Below are 20,938 nucleotides of genomic sequence, written 5' to 3' on the forward strand. Positions count from 1 at the left end.
GGCAGGATTTATTTCCACAGTTGCTAGGAATGCTGCTAGTGACAGTGATCAGCTGTCAGTCCTATTCAGGAAGTGCCTCTGCTGAAAAGAGCTGTCTCACCAAAGAGTATGATGCCTTATGGAATAACTCACAGCCGGTGACTGGTCAGTACTGGTCAGAAGAATGAGGGTCTGGCCCCTGAGCCCCAAAAGGAACAGCTTTGGACGGTCATCCCAGCCTTGGAGCCCCATGAGTTATCAAACATCAAGACTGTATCACAGTCCAACTTCACTCTGCTTTCTTCCCTTTTTTTTATACTGGTGTCAATCCTGTGAGGATCCAAAATAAATTTCCTGCACACTAACTTCCATCTCAATTTCTAGGAATACCCAAACTATAATATTCACTTCATCTCCAGGTTCCTTAATATACCATGTTGACTTGAATATCCCAATAAATAAAATCCTGTGATGCTCAGAAATGTGCATGTACAATCAACCAGATCATTTCAAAACCCAAGTCACAGTCATTGCTGTTTCCAAGGAAAACAAAAGCAGAAAGATGAGCACCACCTTGTGGAAGGACCTACCACTCTAAGTTTTAAATTCTCTCTTAAGTCTAGCATGGGATTTTTTTTGTTTGTTTCTTAGTTTTTCATTATATGAGGCAAAAGCAGGTGCAGAAAACACCCAGGAATTCTAATACCAAAACAGAAACAGGTGAGAGAAATCCTTTTCCTATTGTAGATGATAGAAAAGGGCCAACAACTAGATAACCGGACCACAGATTCTTAGGATTACAGAGAAGCTGGGACTCCTGTTTCTAAAGGCAGTGGGATATGAAGACTTTCAACTATCAGTTTATTGAATTTGATGTGCTGGCAAAGGGAACCAAAGACTTGTCTGGAATCTGACAGCAAGTTCTGAGCACTAGGCTCTACGGGGACCAAGTCACTCCTGCCCTGTGCCGCCTTCTCCCTGCCCTGTTTGCTTCCTTCCCTTCCCTGCCCTTTTCCTTCCTCTGCTCTGGCTTCTTCCTCTTCAGCTCTATTTCCCATTCCTTCTCCCTCCCCCTTCACTGGATTTGTTTTATTGACTGGAATTTCAATTGTATCACACAGATTGCTATTTCAGCAGTAAAGTTCTGATTTGGAGGGGTGAAAGAACTTTTCATCCCTGTGTGCAAATGTGATTCAAATATGGTAAACTAATTTATCCTGTAAAACTTAATTAAAACCAATAAAAAAGGAAGACAACTCTAGAGGGAGCAGTAACTCCCTTGGCAGGACCTGGGTGAGATGCATTCAGTTGGGACTTTTCAAAACTTAACATTTTATTTGGTTCCATGATTTTCAGAGGACTTGGTTTGGTTTTATATGCTACTAAAATGCTTTTAAGTATTTAATAGTTTACTCCAATTGGGGAAAGTTTTGTTAGGCTTCCTCTAAAGTTTCCCACAGGAAAGCATTGTTTTTTATTTGTAACTGGAATATTTCGTGACTTTGGAAATTACCATGAAAATCAAAAATGCTACTTTTGAAGTTTTCCAGATGCAGACAAGTATATTTTCACATATCTTACATCACATTCCCAGTTTTGAACTGATTTTGTCTGACAGTTGAATAAACAAAGTCAGAGTAGGACTCACAGGAATAGTGACTTTATGTTGAGACCCCCATGATACTTTAAGTTTCTTGATTGTAGAACTCTATCTTGATCATTTCCAAAATCCTTCTCACCAGAAAGAGTAGACACCAGTGGCTGGACAGATGGGTGTGTGGATGCACAAAACGATGGCTGGATGAACAAATCAATCAATGAATCCCAGCATGATGGGATACACTTGGCTTATATTCTTCCTGCTGGAATCAGAATGAGAGGAAGAAGTTGGAGCTGCTCCACTAGCCCCAATTAAGAATGGAGGGAGACTGCTACGCATGGAATCCCAAGGAAATCTCATAACTAGCACCAAGATTTGCCAACATAGATGATCCATAAACATTGGATAAATTGAACTGTCACCACCTTTTGCTCAAAGTTTGCTTCAAGGGCACTGCAGAGGAGAGCCAGTGATGATTATTTCCAATATTTTATGGTGAGAACTCCTAACATATAGAAAAGCTTAAATAATTTTACATGGAAAACCCTAACCCCCTACACCCTTGATCAACATTCTACCATAAACATTTCACTCTACTTGATTTATCAATATTATCTATCCATCCCCATACTCATTTAACAACTCATGTTATATTTTTATGCATTTTGAATTAAACTGTAGACACTGTTACCCTTCTCTGTAAATATTTCAGCATACATATCGTTAGAGTTCAATATTGGAGTATTTCCCTTTGATGTAAGTGATCATTCACTGAATTGTGACAATTATAAACATCTGTCTAACCCAAATCTCTCCCATGGTATATAGGACATTACCATTACATCAGAAAATTTAACAGTGGAGATTTGAGAGCCTTTGATTTAGTTTCCTTACCTTTTTACCCATAAAGATTCTGGTCTGGTCATTTGAAGAGTTTGAAATTCAATAGGAACTGTCCACCCTCACAGACTGCCTCAGATCTCAAGCCATTATAGAGGTGCTTTCCTCTATTCGCTTTAGCAAAATCCAAACTCCAAATATTTGATGGCAGAAGAGAGATTTATGAGGATGTACATTAGCTGAAGGTCCACTAAGCTAGCAAACAGGCAGGAGAGAATAAAGCAGAATTAAAATCCTAATTTCTTATGTTGATTTAAAAAAAAAATTATATATATATATATATATATACAAATATTACTTGTCAGAATAACAGGTATGCTTTGGATCTTAATACATGTAGTATTTGCTTTGTACTGGATGTGCTTAGGACACTAGCTTTCTGGGGGGGATGGGGCAACAACCAAGGAGCCCTCTGTGAAGTTGTTCATGTTGCCAAGTTGAATCCAGTGCCAAGCTAAATCCCTACCACATGGTACATATAACTTGAATCTCTTCCAAATTCAGGGCTCCTTCTTAAGTAGCTGTGTTGACTAATTACTTTCATCAGGATAATTGTACCTAAGGAAAGGGTACAATTATTTCTACCAAGTGGAATGTTGACATCATTTAATGAAGAATTAATGCATGTGGTGACAAACTATGTATTTAGGGAGGAAATAAAGAAGTTACCAACAAGCTGTTTCCAAGAAAGATTTTTCACATATGTTTGTGGTATAGTCTTAACTATTCAGAATTAAGCTAATAGGCATTTTCACAGCACACAAGATGTGGGTTCTGTCTAAGGCAGTGCATGCCTATGAATTGCCATAAAACCAGGCCTTAATGGATTCTACGTCATGGCTGAAAAGGAGAACAACAATTAAATCAAGCTCAACTGTGCCCACTCACCACATTTCAAAGTGACCTTTCCAGTCATTGTTCCATACAAATAGTAAACTCACGTCATTCCACTTTGTGGGACTGGCAAATTTTAGAAAATTGCAATGCATAAGGATTATAGTTAAAACCTCCAAAGTACTGACTGGGACCTAGAATGGCCACTGATAGATAAGAACCCTAAAATTCCTTCCTTCCATTATTCATTCAACACATATTGATCAATTAACTATTACATAGAAGGAGTGATGCTAATTGCTGTATAATAACCCAAAGGGAATCAGAAAAGGAATCTACTATCAAGAGGCCTTTAACTCCAAAAGAATCATTCAATCATTCATTCAACAAGTGTCTGCTGGGAACTGTGGCTGACTCTGTGGTCCACTGCCCAAATACCCTTTGAAGACCAGGCACAACTTCCCTAGCTTCCAGGAGTGTAATGTTGACAGTTGACAACTGAATTCCTCTCCAGGAATTGCTCTAGGCTAAAAGGATATGCATGCCACTTCCTGCAGGCATCTACATCCAATGATTGGTGGTGCTAGAATACAAAGTTTCCTGACTCTCCTAGGTAAGCTGTGAAGAGCACCACTATTCCAGATCTCACCACAGGACCAACTGAGGCCTCCCTTGCAACTGCATCACAACTCAACTTCTCCTGCCTGATTCTACCACTTTCACTCATCTCAGATGTTGTACTAAAAGCACTCCTCTATTAACCTCCTGCAGGCAAATCTCAAAGTCTTAGAGTTTGTCTGTAGGAAAATGGAAATTTGATGGCCACAAATTCTCATCTTATCTTAGTATCACCCATTGTACACATGTGAGGAGGTAATAATACCTAGCCTGCTTGCATACCCCTTCAAGGTAAATTATTTATGGCCAATATTGCTTTAAGAAGAGAAACCTCCTCAGGGAGCTCCATGCTAAGAAGAAAGAAGGAAACCTAGAGAGAAGGAAGCAGGATAGATGGGAGAGCAGAGCCCAGGGCTAAGGTAAGGAGGGAGCGGAGATGGGACCACCAGCAGAGTCAGGACCTGGAGCAGAGCTTAGCCGGGCCAAAGACTGAGACAGGTTGACAGGAGCCTAGTGTTTGACTGGCAGTCATGAGAATAAAGCTTGGTAGGAGCCTCTTTTTACCATCAAAGTTCCACTGCCATTATTCAGTCTCACAGAATGCATATTGAACTTGTCCGGGGCAGGGAACCCCCTCCAACCTGGGACAGTGCCTGCCAAAGGTGATTCTAGGAAAACAACTATAAAATGGGATTTTGGATCTGGATCACCTAGCTCTGAAATGAGAATCCCATCACTAGTGTGCAGTTATGGTACAAATGCTAAAAATTCTGACAACTGAGGTAAAATGAAAGCCTAAGGGTGAAATACTGCCACATAAGATGGTATGAGAACCTGTGGGCCTCCTCAGTCAAAGACTCCCTGCTCCTGCAGACAGGGGGCAGAAGAAGCTGAGGATCAAACCCGGGCAGAGCTAAAGAAGTTTGGATTCTCCACACTGACATGTCTTCTATAGTAAGGACATGGGCCTTGACTGGGAAGAAATGGGACATGGTGACGACATGGGAGCATGTCGGTTGATGCACTAGAAAATCTTGATCCTTTATATACAATCCAACTCCCCTGATGAATCCTCGAGCTATTCAAAAGTGGTCCACTCCTCTCCCTTAAAGGTTTGCACTTCCCACCCCACTTTCGCTTGAAGGTGGTAACACATCTTTTTTTCTTGCAAAATAACACGCATTCCTCATGATCTACCTTACCCTCCTTTCTGGCCATCAGATCATGGAGAAAGTTAAAACAGTCCATCTGGGGAATTCCAGGCTGCTAAACTAGGTTAGAGACTGTATATCAAAGGAGCTACAGAACCAAGCCAACCCATACCAGCAGGGGCCAGGGGAGTCTACATGGGATTGCAGCCTGAGCATGCTGTACCAAGGAGAACGGAAGGTGAAGTTGGAAAGGCATGGGTTATTTCAATATGTGAGCACTCTCCTGTACCCCATCAATGATCCCAGGAGACAGTGCTAATATGCTGCTCAAATGGTTCTTAGAAGCCTGGACAAAGCACTAGCCCACACCTAGTGAAGCAGAAATGTGACAGATGGTGAAGGCAGTGATCAAAAGATTCAGAGAAGTGAGCCTGCTACACTGGATATAACACATAAAACAAGAAAGCACATCCATCTACAGTGTTTTATGGAAGGGCCTGGAGATCTATTTACTGAAGGGTTAAGGACTGTGCCAGTGAGAGGGGCACTGGCATCATAAGGAAGCTCAGTGACAGCTGTCCTGGGCAGTCCAGGATAACGAGAGATTCTGCTGAAGAGCTGGACTCCCTCCTAACAGTGGCCATGAGAGGGTCCCAAAATAAAAGAAGCCAGGTGGCTGCACTTAACTGAAAAAAAGCAAGGTAAACACAATTATCATAAGAAATAGTAAGGTCAAAGTGGTAATCAAGAGAGCCCTCCTGCCAAGAACATAGAGATGGCTCCTAGAACACAGCATCCCAAATGTCAAGATAAATGTGCTATGAGGGTATTTCTCAAGCTCTGTACAATGAAAAGAAATTAGGAATGGATGATCAAGAGAAGAGGCAGATACCCCAATAAAAATTCACAATCCTTGTCTAATGTCCAGACCTGAGCCATTCTCAGACCTAGTCATTGACTGTTGGAAAGATCATGTCCCCAGGAAAAAATATCCTACTATACCATGCCAGAGTTACTTGGTAATGATTCCTCCAGTTCTTCCACAAGGGCCCTCTGTCCACTTACTCAAGCAGAAAAAGAGAAATATCCAAACATTTCAAGAACTGTTGAACAAAGATTCCAAATTAACATTAGTACCTGGTGACCCAAATAAAGCATCACCATGGGCCTCTGTTACAGTGGGGCTACCTGCTAATACGTGGAGTTCTGGCCCACGTCCTGCTTGTGGTTCCACTGGTGTCCACAGACCTCCTCCATTATCATTTCCCCAATCTATGAATACATAATTGGCATGAATATACTTAGTAATTGTCAGAACCTATACATAGCTTCTTTAGTTGGTAAGGCAAGAGCTATTGTGGTGGGAAAAGCCAAGTAGAAGACTAAGAAACTGCCTCTCCTTCCCTTTCCCAGCCAAGAGAGTATGCTATGACATCCTCTCCAAAGTAAATTACAAGTCATAGCATCTCATAACCCCCACCACTATAAAGGAAGCCTAATGCTTGTTAGGCCTTTTTAAGTTCTGGGTACAGCATATTACACACTCTGAGAATACTCTTCCACTCTTCCATTTACTGAGAGACATGTAAGACTGCCAGCTTTGAATGGGTCCCACAGCAGGAAACAGATCTGCAACAGGTCCAAAGCACAGTGCAAGCAGCCCTTCCACTTGGGGCATTACACCTAGCTGACCTTATGGTGTTGGAGGTATTTGTGTTGAGAACAGATGTTGTGTGGAGCTTATGGTAAGCTCTAATAGAAGAACGAAAATACAGATCCCTACGTCTATATTTGTAGCAAGGTTCATTCTATATTCTACAGAGACTTCTAGACCACTTAAAAATAGCTCCTTCATATGCTACTGATTCTTCGTTGAGATGGAGCATCAGACCATGGACCACCAGTGACCATGAGACCAGAGCTTCCCATCAGGAGTGGGTTGCCAGACCCAGCAAGTCTTAAGATTCAGAGGTCTCAGCTGTAAACCATGGTAAGATGGAAATGGTACTTAGTAATTGCCAGGCCTAAGGTATACATTTGGTATCCAGAGGCCACAAGCAAGCTACAAGTGCAGGTGGCCAGACACCCAGGCCACCCTCCACTATTGTACCACTACTGCTGCTCCCTCAGCTTACTCATATGGCCCCATGGTGGCAGTAGGGCGGGGGTGGAAGATCGCACATAATCTGGTGATTAAGAAGGAAAAAGGCCAAATGAGTTCTATTCTGATGACGCATTGCAAGCTTCCCTGTACTTGCAGCTTAACAGCTTCTTATGAGCCCCTGCTTTGTAATTTATTTTTCTGGGTACTGGGAATAGAGCAATAAGTAAAACAGACAAAAATGTCTTTCTTCAAGAAGCCTACATTTCAGTGGAGGTGTATGAAACACAAACAAGCAGAAGACAAAGTAGATAAAGAGGTGGTAAGTGCTATGGAGGAAAATCAAAAAGGAAGAGGGAGTGGAGGTGCCTAGCAGGTACACAGAGGAGGGGGGTCGGAAAGGTCTCCATGAGAAGTTAACTTTCGAGCATAAGACTGAAATACATTTCAGTGGTACTAGCATTCTAGGGGAAAAAACAACAAAGGCCGTGAGGCAGTGGATAGGCCTGAAATGTCCTAAAAATAGCAAAAAGGCCAGTAAGGCTGCAATATACTGAGAAAGGAGAAGAGTTATTGGGGGTGAACTCAGAAAGATAATGGGCTACCAAATTTTCAGGCTTAGAGGTCGTTTTAAGGACTCTGAGCTGTTGGAGAATTTTGAGCAAAGGATGGATGTGATCTTACTTATACATGAAAATAACTGATTTGGTGTGTGTGTTGAAGATAGACTATTGGGAAAAGAATGGGATGCCAAAAGTTATTGTCATAGCCCAGGGAGGAGATGACGGTGGTATACACCAGCATGATAATGATGGAAGTGAGGATAAATTGTATGGATTTGAATTTTTAAGGTCATAAGCAATTTGCAGACATATTACATGTAGGGTGAGAGAAATACACAGGTGAAGGATGATTTCAAAGATTTTTAGCCTAAGCCAAAGTGGAAGGCATTTCCATTATTTGAGATGGGGAAAACTGGGGGAAAAGCAGCTTTGAGAAGAGACATGGGGAATTCATTTTTGTGCATGCTAAAATTGAGGTATCTATTAGACACCCAAGTGGAGATGTTCGGTATGCTGTGGATTTCCAGTGTGGAGTTCAGGCCTAAGGTATACATTTGAGGGTCATTAGCATGCAGATGACATTTAAAGCCATGAGGCAGATGAGATCCATAAAGGAGTGCAGGTAAGTAGAAAAGCAAAAGAACTCGAGCCCTGAGCCCTGGGAGTACCCTATCATTTTTAAGATTGAAGGAATCAGGAGGGATCTGCAGAAGAAACAGAAAAGGAGCAGCCTGTAAGGTGTGAAAACCAAGCATGTGTACTGGAAGCTGAAGTATTTCTAGGGGGATAAAGTAGTTGTCAATGTCAAATGGCTCCAATCACAGTCAATTAACATGAAGACTGATCACTGATCTGTGGATTTCCCAGGGTGCATGACATTGTTTACATTGTTAAGAGAAGTATCAGTATCATTCTTCATCAATGCTCAGATCAAGAAAACATACTCTGGTGCATGTCTCCATCTCTCTCTTTCTCTGTCTCTGTGTCTCTCCCTTCTCCTCTCCCTCCATTTCTTTTAAAGTAATGGATACAGATTGTACACACATTAACATAAATGATGAACTAGGCAAAAGGTTTCATAGCTCAGCTTGCTGCCTGTCAACTATCTAAATGGGTACACTGGCCCTAGGTCACTTCATAGATGGTGGGGTGATAAAGTTACTACTGTCCTCATGAAAGATTTAGATTAAGGAAGTTATTTTAAGTCCCATAAGTTACATCATTCAGTGGGTGCTACACTATGTATCTACAGATACCAAGTACTTCTCTTAATGAGATCACCATTCAGACTGCCTGAGGTATCCTCAATAAGTGATGTAGGTATATGTTCTATTGCCTCATAAATACTCAGCATTATGGAGAGCTGTCCTATTTTTAGTTTTCTCATGGATTATTCATGAAGAGAGTTGTAGACCACCTGTGTGATTTCACTAACCTTTCTTCAATGCTCCTAAAGCCATGGTTTCCTTTTTGGTGTACCTGTGGCTTCTGGAAGCTGTTTACTTCCTGTTTTGTTTCATTTAGCTGGAATCATCTTAGATGAATAATAGGCTGGCATCCTCAAAATGCCAATGTGTATGTGTATGTGTGTGTAAAACACGCACATGTATATGTTCCCTCACTATCACTGTTGCGCTGAAATCTGGCTTTAAAACTTGTCCCCAAAACCAGAGTCATTAACTCAAATGTAATTACTTATCTTTCGCATAAATAAGAGAAAATCTTATTTAAAGTTCCCTAATGCATGTAGGCTTTGACCTAGAGAGCACATTTGAATATATACCTAAAGCATTTGCCCCATTTCAGTCAGAATGTGGTTCTGGTAATAGGTACAGCTTAGGTGCTTATGGTTTGGGGCTAAACTATATTGTCATGAAGGTCTCTTACTCCCTGCCGTTCTGAGGAATAATGTACTGCTGGGACACATTCAACCCTGTTCTAGTATTTTCCTTTCAGGGGCCCTAACAACTGTTTTCCTAAGCTAACACTAATCCGGAGGCATAGGGCAAGCCATTCCTTTTCATTGCTTTTCAAGCACATGTAAGCAAATGAGCCGAGTGAAGAAAGCTCTAGTGGGGTTCATGTGGCCTCCGTGAATATCAGGAGGCTCTCCAGCTCTCGGTGGCCTTTCTAATCCTAACCTTTCTCTGGTTGGAAGATAATTTTTTAGATTTACAGCTTGCTTTCACATACACGACCTTACCAATGTTTCTGGCTGTCCTGTAAGTTTTGGTAATAGAAGAAGACTGATTACACCCCTTTAACGGGTAAAAAAAATGGAAGAATTGAATTAAACAGTGGTGGAGAGAGGACCACCAGAAATAGCTCTCCTGAGTCACCCCTAGATCTCCTCTTCTGTTCATGGCAACCTTTCTGAGACAAATCTGGCTTCAGAGTCAACATATTCCAACTTGGAAACTTTTACTTTTCTCTGCCTGGAAGCTTTTTCACGTGGCTAATTGTCTTCTCAGCATTTAGTATCAACACAGATGCCACTTGTGCAAAGAGGCTTTTTCTGACCACTTTGTCTAATATTGCTCTGCAGTCACTCAATCGTTTCACACTTTCCCCCTTGATGGTACTGAAATTATTTTCTACATTTACTTGTCCAAGTGTTTGCATTCTATCTTCCCTCCTTCCAGAAGGTGTGCTCCAGGAAAGCCAAAAGGATGTCTCTCTTGTTCACTCCTGTTTCTCCTGAACTTAAAATAGTGCATGACACTTTGGTAAATATTAAATGAATATTTGTTGAATGAATGACTTCCCAATAATTCAACTTACTGAACACTATTAATCAGAAGAAAAGAAAACATCATATGTGGGAAAGGTCTTGTATAAGAAATCAGAAGACTGGGGTTCTTGTAGGACTTCCCACTACCTAAAAGTGGCCACATCCTAAAACACAGGATCCTGGATGACAGTATATGGTTGAAACATCCTAGCTTACCTACATCATTACTCGGAGCTTCCCCTGAACTCTGATTTCCTGCCAAAGAATTCTCTTCCTAAATTAAGCACATCAGCATTTCCTCACAGTGCACATTTCTAATGATGCCCACTCTTAACCATAGAAAAAAGAGGAAATAGCTCTACCAAAATTATTGACTCAAATATTCCACAGGCCCATGAGGTAACATACTTAATTCCTAAATCTCAGAGTCCTGAACCTAGCTGACTTCAGAAAGCCCTATACTCTTCCAGGTTTCCTTGTTCACATGTTTCTAGAAATCTTCAGAAAATGTTCGTATGATTTTCATCTCTCTCCTAATTGTGGCTTGCCGCTGTTGCAGCCAATCCACCTGGCCGCACTCCACTGTTCCGTTCCACCAAGATCTCCTCTTGCCGAAATCCTGGAATAATTTTCTGTCAGTCCGCTGTTGCTTAACACTGAGCCTTTCTGCCTTAGAAACAGACCTTTCCTTCAGATGCCCATGACTGTGGGAAACCAAGATGTAGCCCTTAATGTGCATTGAAGACAGGAGAGAAAGGACAAGAGTAGTAACATAAAAAACTTACAGGTAATGTAAGTTATAGAAATCATGGAAGTCTTCCTCTGCGACTCATTAATCTCTTCTCTTCTCTTTATTATTTCCTTCCTTTTATTTAGTTTGGGTTTGCTTAATTCTTTTTTTACTGTCTTCAAGTGAAGGGTTAAATAATTGATTTTAAACTTTTTCTTTTCCAAAACAATTTTAAAGTCATAAATTTCCCTCTAAGTAGTGCTTTAACTAAATCTCACTAATTTTAATATGTCGTGTTTTCATCAAGTGAAAAATATTTTCTAATTTCCCTTGTGATTTCTTCCTTTATCTATAAGTTAATTAGAAATACATGGCTTGATTTCCAAGTATTTGGGGATTTTCCAGGTATCTTTTTGTTATTGATTTCTATTTTAACTTCATACACAATTTCTAATTTAATTTCAAAATCTTTTAAATTAGGTTTATCTTATGGCCTAAAACAGACTCTACCTTGTTGAATGTTCACTATGCACCTTCAGAGAATTATGAATGTATTCTCTTTAGTTGGGTAATGTGTTCCATATATTTCAATTAAATAAAGTTGGCTGATATTATTGTCTTCTAAATACCTAGTGATATTTCTGTCTACAAGAAGAGAGTTTTGAAATCTCCTACTATTACTGTGAATTTATCAATGTGTCCCTCTGGTTCTATCACTTTTTGCTCCATGTATTTTGTATATCTGTTATTAGACCTGTACATATTTTGGATTATTACATTTTCCTGATGAATTGATTTACTATTAAAAATTCCTCTTTAGCCTTTATAACAGTTATTGTTCTGAAGTTATCTTTCTCTAATATTAGTATAGCCACTTCAGATTTCTTAAACAGAGTGCTTGTATGCTATATCATTTTCCTATCCTGTTACTTTTACCCTATCTCTTTCTATACAAAGTGTATATATATATATATGTATATGTATATATATATACATATACATATATATATATACATGTCTATATTATATATAAATATAGATATATTTAGGTGTAGATATGGATATATAGATAGCATTTATTTGGGTCTAACATTTATCCAGTCTGACAATCTCTGCTTTAAATTAGAGTATTGAGAATACTTAAATTAATTGTAACTATACATATGTATTGTTTAAATCTGCCACCTTGCTATTTATTTTGCATTTATACCTTCTGTTCTTTGTGTCTTTCCCCCCTTTTGTGCCTTCTTTAAGATTGGTATGCTTTATGGCCTTATCTCCACTGTTTACTTATTAGCACTGTATTTTTTAGGCTGGCTCTATAATGTATAAGTACATCTTTCACTTACCATAGTTTACTTTCAAATATCATCACTTTACAGATAATGTATAAACCTTATTGCAGTATACTTTTAAATGCCTGTTGAATTATCTGTGCTCATTGTAAATTACTTTACTTCTACATGAATTGTAAGCCCTACAGTAGTAATTTTGCTTTAAACAGAAAGTTTAAACTTAAACAATAAATTTCCATTAAAGAAATTTGAAAAGTCATTTTTTTCACTTTTACCACTTTCAACATTTTTCATTCTTTTGTATAGATCCAAATTTTATCTTGTATGTTACTTCAGCCTGAAAAACATTATTTAATATTTCTTGTAGTTAAAGTCTTCAGCCAATGAATATGCTTAACTTTGGTTTTTCTGAAAAAGGCTTTATTTTACCTTCATTTGTGGAGGATATTTTTGGTGAATACAGAATTATAAGTTGACAGTACTCACTTTCAGCACTTTAAGGATGTTGTACCATTGCCCTCTGGCTTACACTGTTTCTCACAAACAGTCAGGGATTATTCCTATCTTATTCCATTTATATAAGATGCCTCTTCTCTGGATGCTTTTAAGATTTCTCTTTATGATTCCCACAATTTGATTATGATATGCTTTGAGGTGTGTGTGTGTTTATCCTGAATTATGTCCATTTAGCTTCTCAAATGTGCAGGTTAATAGGTTTCATCAAATACGGAACATTTTTAGCCATTATTTCTTCAAAATAGTTTTTGAACTCTCCCTCTAGTCTAAGACTCTAATTATAATTTTTAGACCACTTATTGTTGGCTTATAGGTTCCAAAGCTCTGTTTACTGTTTTCATTCTTCTTTTTCTCTTGCTTCACTTTTTATAATTTCAGTTGCTATGACTTCACATTTATTGATCTTTTCTTTGTAATATGAAATTTGTATATGAAATTTTCATTTCATATATTTTCCACCTTTAAAAATCCTATTTGTTCTCCTTTAAATATTCCATTCATCCCCTCACCATACCCCAACCCCATGTTTTCTTTAAATGCTTGAGCATATTGGGCATGTTTATAAACCTTGCCTGATAATTTCATTATCTCTGTTATTTATCAGGTCTATCAACTTTAACTGACTTTTTCTCATTTGGGTTATTTTTATTTCTATGGAATCATCTCCACTCTCCTACAAACATGCAAAAAGCACACCCTTTTGAGGAAGGGAACACATGTCCTTTGCACAGAAGCCTGTGGAGCAACACACATCCTTGGGAAGAAGGGAGGGAAGAGAATTCAGGATAGAGAGTGTCCAGAGCTCTCATCCATTTAAGGTGATAGCATAGACCTCCAGCTTGTATCTCTTGTAGCCCCAGAAACAGAAAAGCAGCCATTACCTCATTGTACTTCTGGCCCACTGGTGAGTCCTGCATCTCTTTATATGTCAAACCCATGATATCACCAGTAGAGGGTCCCTGTAGTCATGTAGGTCTTTAGCTCCTCATGCAGATCTTTAGTTGTCCATCATCATGTGCCACACATTCATCAACTGATCTCTCATAATTTGCTCTAAAGTGCCTCTCTTGGATTGAGAAGAGAAGTTTCTTGATCAGGCTTTCACATTTCATATACAAATAGAAGGAAATATAATATATTCAGCTCAGTGCTCACTCCCACATCTCCTTGAAGTTCTATCCAACAAAAGGCAGGGATCCATTAGCCAGTATATATAATATATTACAGGGTGACTCTCAGGCACTATATATCCATCTCAGGTCCATTGCACTTTGACCCTGGAAGAGTTCTGGGGAAGCCTCAGGGAGGCTGCCACTCATATTCGGTTTACTGTCAATGGTGAACCCATTCCTGAAGGCAAAGTCTTCAATCTTGATGTTCATGTCAGCATCCAGAGCAAGTTTCTGCCTTTACATCCTTACAAGCAATACCCTTCTGTCGGTAGTACTATATATCAGACATTGACAGAATTCACCTCATGCCTCACTTTTTACATACTGTTGGAGGAGTTCTGTTGAGTTTCGTCAATGATCTTTACAGCCACCTCTTTTCTGGTCTAGATATGCTGGACAAAATTAACCTTAGCGAAGTTCCCATTGCTGGTGGTCTCAAGGAGTTAGTAGTTGCCAGTATGGCTGTTCTCCTTAGCAGAGAGGCTGAAAGGTCAGAAATTGTTCTTTTCTCAGAAGTTGTTCTTTGCCCAGCTTTATGAATGTCACCTTGCATGTGCAGACTGGCATTCTGCCAAAGACTCAAGAACAGGCATAAGCATATTTCTGGAGTTACTTCTCTGCTTATGTCCCTTCTCTTAGTCATCTGCCTTGCAAATTCTAGCCACTATGGCCTTTCTGAACTACAATCTCTATGTCTCCAATAATTGTTTTATGTATTTTGTCCAGTTTTCTAATTGTGAACAATGAGAAGGTATAGCTGGACCCTTTTACTCCCTCATAGGAAGGCAGCCTTTATCTCAGGAGTGACTGACAGTAGGGAAGTCCATTCTTTTCAGCATAATCTTCACCAGGTTCTACAGAAATTAGACCTTAATATCTGCATCTGATAACCCCTGGACATTAGCACAATAGACAACATCAATATATTTTCCATTCTGGTTTATTCATTCTGGAAAATACTGCATGTAGGACTTCAGTAATATAGTTAATCTAATTTCTTTTGGGAGCCTCTAAAAGCACCAAATTAAAACTATGCTATGATACCTTCAATCTTCTGCATTTTTCTCCTTAACCTCTGGCACAATTATGGGACAAGAACTCATACCCATCATTCCATGTTGGATCAATATTTTTCAAAGATGAATTAATCTAAATCTTTACATGGAAAAAATATTTTTTCTAGAGAAAACATAATACATAAGATGAAATTCTAGCTAAAATGGAAACAATTCTTTTACATTATTATGGAGAAATCTTCAACTTTTGGGTCCACATTGTCTTGAATCTATTTTCACATTTGCTTTATCTGTGGAAAACTTCAACATTTATCAAGTGGTCTTTCAGTTCAAAGAGCATCTGCATAATGACTTTATATCAACAAATTATATAAAAGGAGACTCAGAGAAGAGTCTGAAGTTTTTAAGTTACAATTCTTTCTAGAGTATAATATCTCTGCTAAAGTTTTAGAGATTCACAGGACTTACTTGAAGCCCTAGGTTAAATTACATTTTCCCACTTGCTCTAGCAATCTCTATAAAAAAGAATTTTTTCAAAGTTAGTGGCCTAAGAAGGGATGTCCAGTTATAAGATAAAGTCACATGAACGTTTCAACCCATCTTTCAGGCTTTCTCCTTGTTCCTGTTGTTTGGTTCAGAGGCATAGTAAGTATTACTTGGATTTAATTATGCTGCCATATAATCAAGGTTGGGAGTCAACTGTAGATAGATAATATAGAACAAATTCTCAGATCTCCCTCTCTTATGTGCAGATTAATAGTATTACATAGCTCATGCTGCTGTTTTGAAATAACATCAGATTATTTTTTAAATAGACAGGAAAAGATAAACATATCTCTTTGCTTTTTATGGTGCTCCTAATTTAGTTTTATTCAGTTTGATATTCATTATATATATATGTATATATGAAAAGTATAAAATATATAAACATACACTTATTTTATATATAATATAGTATACATTATATTATATATGAATTATAAATATATATATTTATATATTACATATAAATATAAATTATTCATATATATATATATATATATATATACATAAAGTAAGAAGACTCAAGATTGTTAAGATATTAGTCTCCCCAACTAGGTCTATAGACTTAACACAATCCCAATCAAAATCCCAGCAAGAAATTTTATGATTATCATCAAACTGATTTAAAAGTTTATATGGAAAGGCAAAAGACCTATGATAGCCAACAAACTACTGAAGAAAGTCAAAAGACTGACATTACCCAACTTCAAGATTTACTCTAAAGCAACAGTAAGCAACTCAATTATGATATTGGTTAGTGAATAGATGAATAGATCAATGGAATAGAATAGAGAGCCCACAAATAGACCCATAACAACTGCTCTTTGACAAAGGAGCAAATGCAATACAATGGAGAAAGGCAGTCTTTTCAACAAATAATAAGGAATAACCAGACATCCACATGCAAAAATACTAATTGGGACTTTACACCGCTCACAAAAATGAACTCAAAATAGGTCATAGATCTAAATGTAAAACTATAAAACTCCTAGAAGATAACATAGGAGAAAACCTAGAAAATGTTGGGTGTGGAGATGACTTTTTAGATACAGTGTCAAAGGTACAATCATGAAAGTCATTGATAAGCTGAATTTTATTAAAATTAAAAACGCCTGCTTTGAAAGACTCTGTTAAGAAGAGAATGAACAGACAAGCTACAGACTGGCAGAAAATCTGCAAAACACATAGCTGATAAAGGACATAACCAAAATATATAAAGAATTCTTAAAACTCAACAATATGTAAACAAGAAGCACAAGTTAAAAATTTGCAAAATATCTGAACATACACTTCATCAAAAAGATGTATAGATGGCAAATAAACACGTGAAAAGATATTCAACATCACATATCTTTAGAAAATTACAAATTAAAACAATAATAAGATACCACTACACACTTACTTGAATGGCCCAAATCCAAAGCACTGATAATACCAAATGCTGGTGAGGATGTGGAAAAATAGTAACTGTCATTCATTGTGGTGAAAATGAAAATGGTAGAGCCACACTGGAAGACAGTTTGGCAATTTCATACAAAGCTAACACAATTCAACAGTAATGCTCCTTGGTATTTACCCAAAAGATGTGAAAACTTACGTCCACACAAAAATCTGCACTTGAATGTTTATAGCAGCTTCAATCATAACTGCCAAAGCATTCAATATGTGAGTGGATGACCAATCTTTGGTACATCCATGCAATGGAATATTATTCAGTGATAAAAATAAGTTATCAAGCCATGAAAATACATAGAAGAATCTTAAATTCATATTACTAAGTGAAAGAATACAGTCTGAAAGGCTGCTTACTAGATGATCCCAACTATACAGCATTCTGGAAAAGGCAAAACAGTAAATAATCAGTGGTTGCAGGGTCTTAAGGAGAGGAAGGGAAGGATGAATAGGTAGAGCACAGGTGATTTTTAGGGCAGTGACACTATTCTGTATGATACTGAAAAGTATCATTATACATTTGTCAAAATCCATAGAAGGTGCAACATAGAGTGAGCCCTAATGAAAGCCATGAGCTTATTTAATAATCATGTGTTTTTGTTCATCAGTCTTAACAAGATTATGACATCAAAGCAAGATGTTAATAACAGGGGAAGTGGGAGGAGAGGAGTATGGAAAAAAGGCAATATATGGGAGCTCTCTGTACTTTCTGATCAATTTTCTGTAAACCTAAAAATATTCTAAAATATATTTTAAAAATCAAGTCAATTGCATATATATGAATTCCTTTACTGAGTTGGATTTGTTTTCACATATGCTTATGTCAGGCTCATGATCCAACTCAGAGCTCTGCCTACCTCAGTGGTCTACATGGTTACCTTCTGGATATCAGTAACAGTCTTTAAGGTGTGATATCTTGTACATATATAATGATTAATTATTACATTTATTACATGTATGGTGTGGTGGTTAACAAGACTCAGAAGAGAAACTAGTTCAAATCTTGCTTCTAGTATTTCTAGCAGCAAATTGCTAGTAAAGTTACTAAGCCCATACACTTTGATTCCTTCATCTATATCATAGATATAAAGTGTGAAGTTTAAATGAGCTAATAAATGTAAATCACAGAAAAATTGCTTGGACCATACGGCCACTTAATAAATGTTAACTGTTATTTTAGTTATGTATTATTTCTTTGGTTTTTACACATTGTCTATGTAACAGTTGTGTTGTGTATCTCTGATATAACTCCCTAACCAGACAGCACATCTCTATTTTAAACATCTTAAAAAGAAAATTAAAAAGTTGGAGTTAAACAGTGGGCCTTGTATGTGCCAGGTGCATATTAAATATTTGTTTGTGGATGTTTAAATGTATATGAAACAGAGGAATGTTTGGAGAAAAAAAGAAGGGAATATTTTCAAAGTATCTTTTTATTTGACACATCAATAAAAATAATCTTACTTTTTGCCATATTGTCTAGAAAGACATTTCATCTACACCTTGTCTCAAGAGGTCTTTTTTATTTCTTGGTGTATTTATATATCAGCATTGAATGTCAGCTAGATTCTTTTCTTGATAACTTTAAAGTGGAGCTAAAAAGAAGAATCAGCCTCACAAAGAAAATGTACTCACCAGGAACTCCTTGATGGAACACAACATGCTAACAAGTAAAGGGACGAAATTTTAAAGAACAATTCCGAATTCCAGTTTGGAAGTGCCTAGTTTCAAAGATCACTGGTGGTATAACGTTTCCTTGGATTAAACATTGACTAATAACAAACCCTGGGAAACACAATATAAATCATACTTATCTTTCCCAAATTCTAAAAATAGATGATCAAAATTGAATTGCTCCAAAATGAAGGAACTAAAGTATATAAATCAAGATCCATTGGTTTTCTAGGTGATGGAGAGAATCCCATTCTTCCTTTTGAATGATGTAATACATTTATAAATGAAGATGTTTGGACCACCGTTTCTGAGTGTCATGAAAGGTTAAATGTCAATAACAAAGAACTGCCTCTCTTCTCCTAATAATGTCCCCTTGAGTCTCTTTTGCTTAACAAAGTATATGATTCATTGGTAAATAACTGCCTTATTTTTGATGTACCATTCAAAATACTGGATTAAGAAGAAGAAGAATAAAAGTAACATCTGATGTTAAGTATGAATTTTCTCATTTAATCCTTAAAACCCATGGAGTAAGATATTTTTATTATTTTTTTTGCATACAGAAAACTGAAGCTTAAAGAAGTAAAACAACTTATCCAAGGCCTAATTACTAAGTAATGAAACAGCTTACTTAAATATGTTTCATTCATTAGCCTGCTTTTCTTTTGGCTCCTTGGATCTCACACCAAAGTAACAGTAGACTTAACTTTCCATTCCCTTCTCTCTCCTACCTGTAAGCAAAACTTCTCTATGCTGTGTCCTTTTGCCCAAAAGCTTGACTGATGATGTGATAATGAATAAGTTACAACAACTTACCCCAACTAAAATGTTAGCCAGTTGTTGCCTCTTCACAAAAATACCTTGCCTTTGGTTAGGTATATGAAAGCCTGTATATAGTATCAAAACAATTTCAGAAACTAGGGCCAATCAGAGGGAGAAATATTTTAGCTTTGGGGTTAGCTCTGGGAGACAAAGGAACCTCCATTCATCATTTTACCAATATATGGGAAGTATTTTTTTCTACCTATGAACCATCCATCTTGATGTTTTAAAATATTAATACACAATTTGGGTATCAACTATCTGTATGTGTCTCTTTATATACAGTAAACAATGTGAATGGTAACCATACTGAGAAAGAAGGGGATAAGGCAGAGACAGGAAAACTCATGTGGAAGGAACTATGGATATGAATTTAATTGTCTAGACTAGTGTTTCTTAAAGTATACTCCATAAAATGTTAATGAAAAGATGGGAAGTGATATAATTCCAAAATGTGTTTGAAAAATACTGTTTATTATAGTATTTCTTTGAGACTTAAAAATATGAAGGCTCTTAGAGGCCCCACAGTAAATCAACAAGCTAATCTTTGTTTGAGTCAGTGTTACCAAATACAGTAACACTGTTAGATATTAGGGTTCCAAGGAACACACTCAGAGAAACACGAATGCAATCACTGAAGAGAGAAAGGAGAATAAAATGAAACAGTAGTGTTTGGATTCAGAACATAAAGTACAGGTGGTTTCCATCTGGAATCTGGATTGAGCAGAGTCAAACTACTCTGCATACGGATGGTGTTTTAGTCATCATAGACAGACTGCTGGAACCTCCCCCCAGATCTCAATAGTTGATTTTATAACTTCTGTGACAATTCAGTGTGTTAATTGGTAAGTTAAGGACCCAGGATTCTTCCATTGTGTACCTCCAACATTCTCTAGGGGCCACAAATTTACCTTCTAGAGTCTCAGCATCAGATGGGGAAACAGAAAGACTGAAGGCTCCAACAGGATACATTTGGGTCTATACTTGGAGTGGTGTGCTGCACTTCTTCTCATGTTCTATTACCTAGAGGTCTGTTACATGGCCATACTTCACTACAAAGGAGTCTGAGTACTGCAGTCTGGCAGTATGCTCTATGAGAAAAGAGCATTACATAGGTGACTATTCTCTGCTACCGATGGAATTAGAATCTGAATGAAGTCACAAAAACCCTTGGTCCCAGAACCCAGGTTGGGCCTACCCTTCAAACGGCCAACAAATTTCCCATGGAGATGAGAGTTTTA

At 37.7% G+C, this 20,938-nt stretch overlaps 1 long non-coding RNA gene across 1 annotated transcript; it reads right to left on the reverse strand.

Moving 5' to 3' along the window:
* Window positions 1-1,665: 1,665 nt before the first annotated feature.
* On the reverse strand, window positions 1,666-20,822 carry LOC140850575 (uncharacterized). Its single transcript, XR_012133515.1, has 3 exons — window positions 20,609-20,822; window positions 2,474-2,674; window positions 1,666-1,841 (listed from the first exon to the last, which is right to left on the reverse strand). It is a non-coding gene; the product is annotated as an uncharacterized lncRNA (long non-coding RNA).
* Window positions 20,823-20,938: the final 116 nt, after the last annotated feature.

Source organism: Manis javanica, chromosome 7, assembly GCF_040802235.1.
Source record: "Manis javanica isolate MJ-LG chromosome 7, MJ_LKY, whole genome shotgun sequence".
In the NCBI taxonomy this organism is placed as follows: domain Eukaryota; kingdom Metazoa; phylum Chordata; class Mammalia; order Pholidota; family Manidae; genus Manis; species Manis javanica.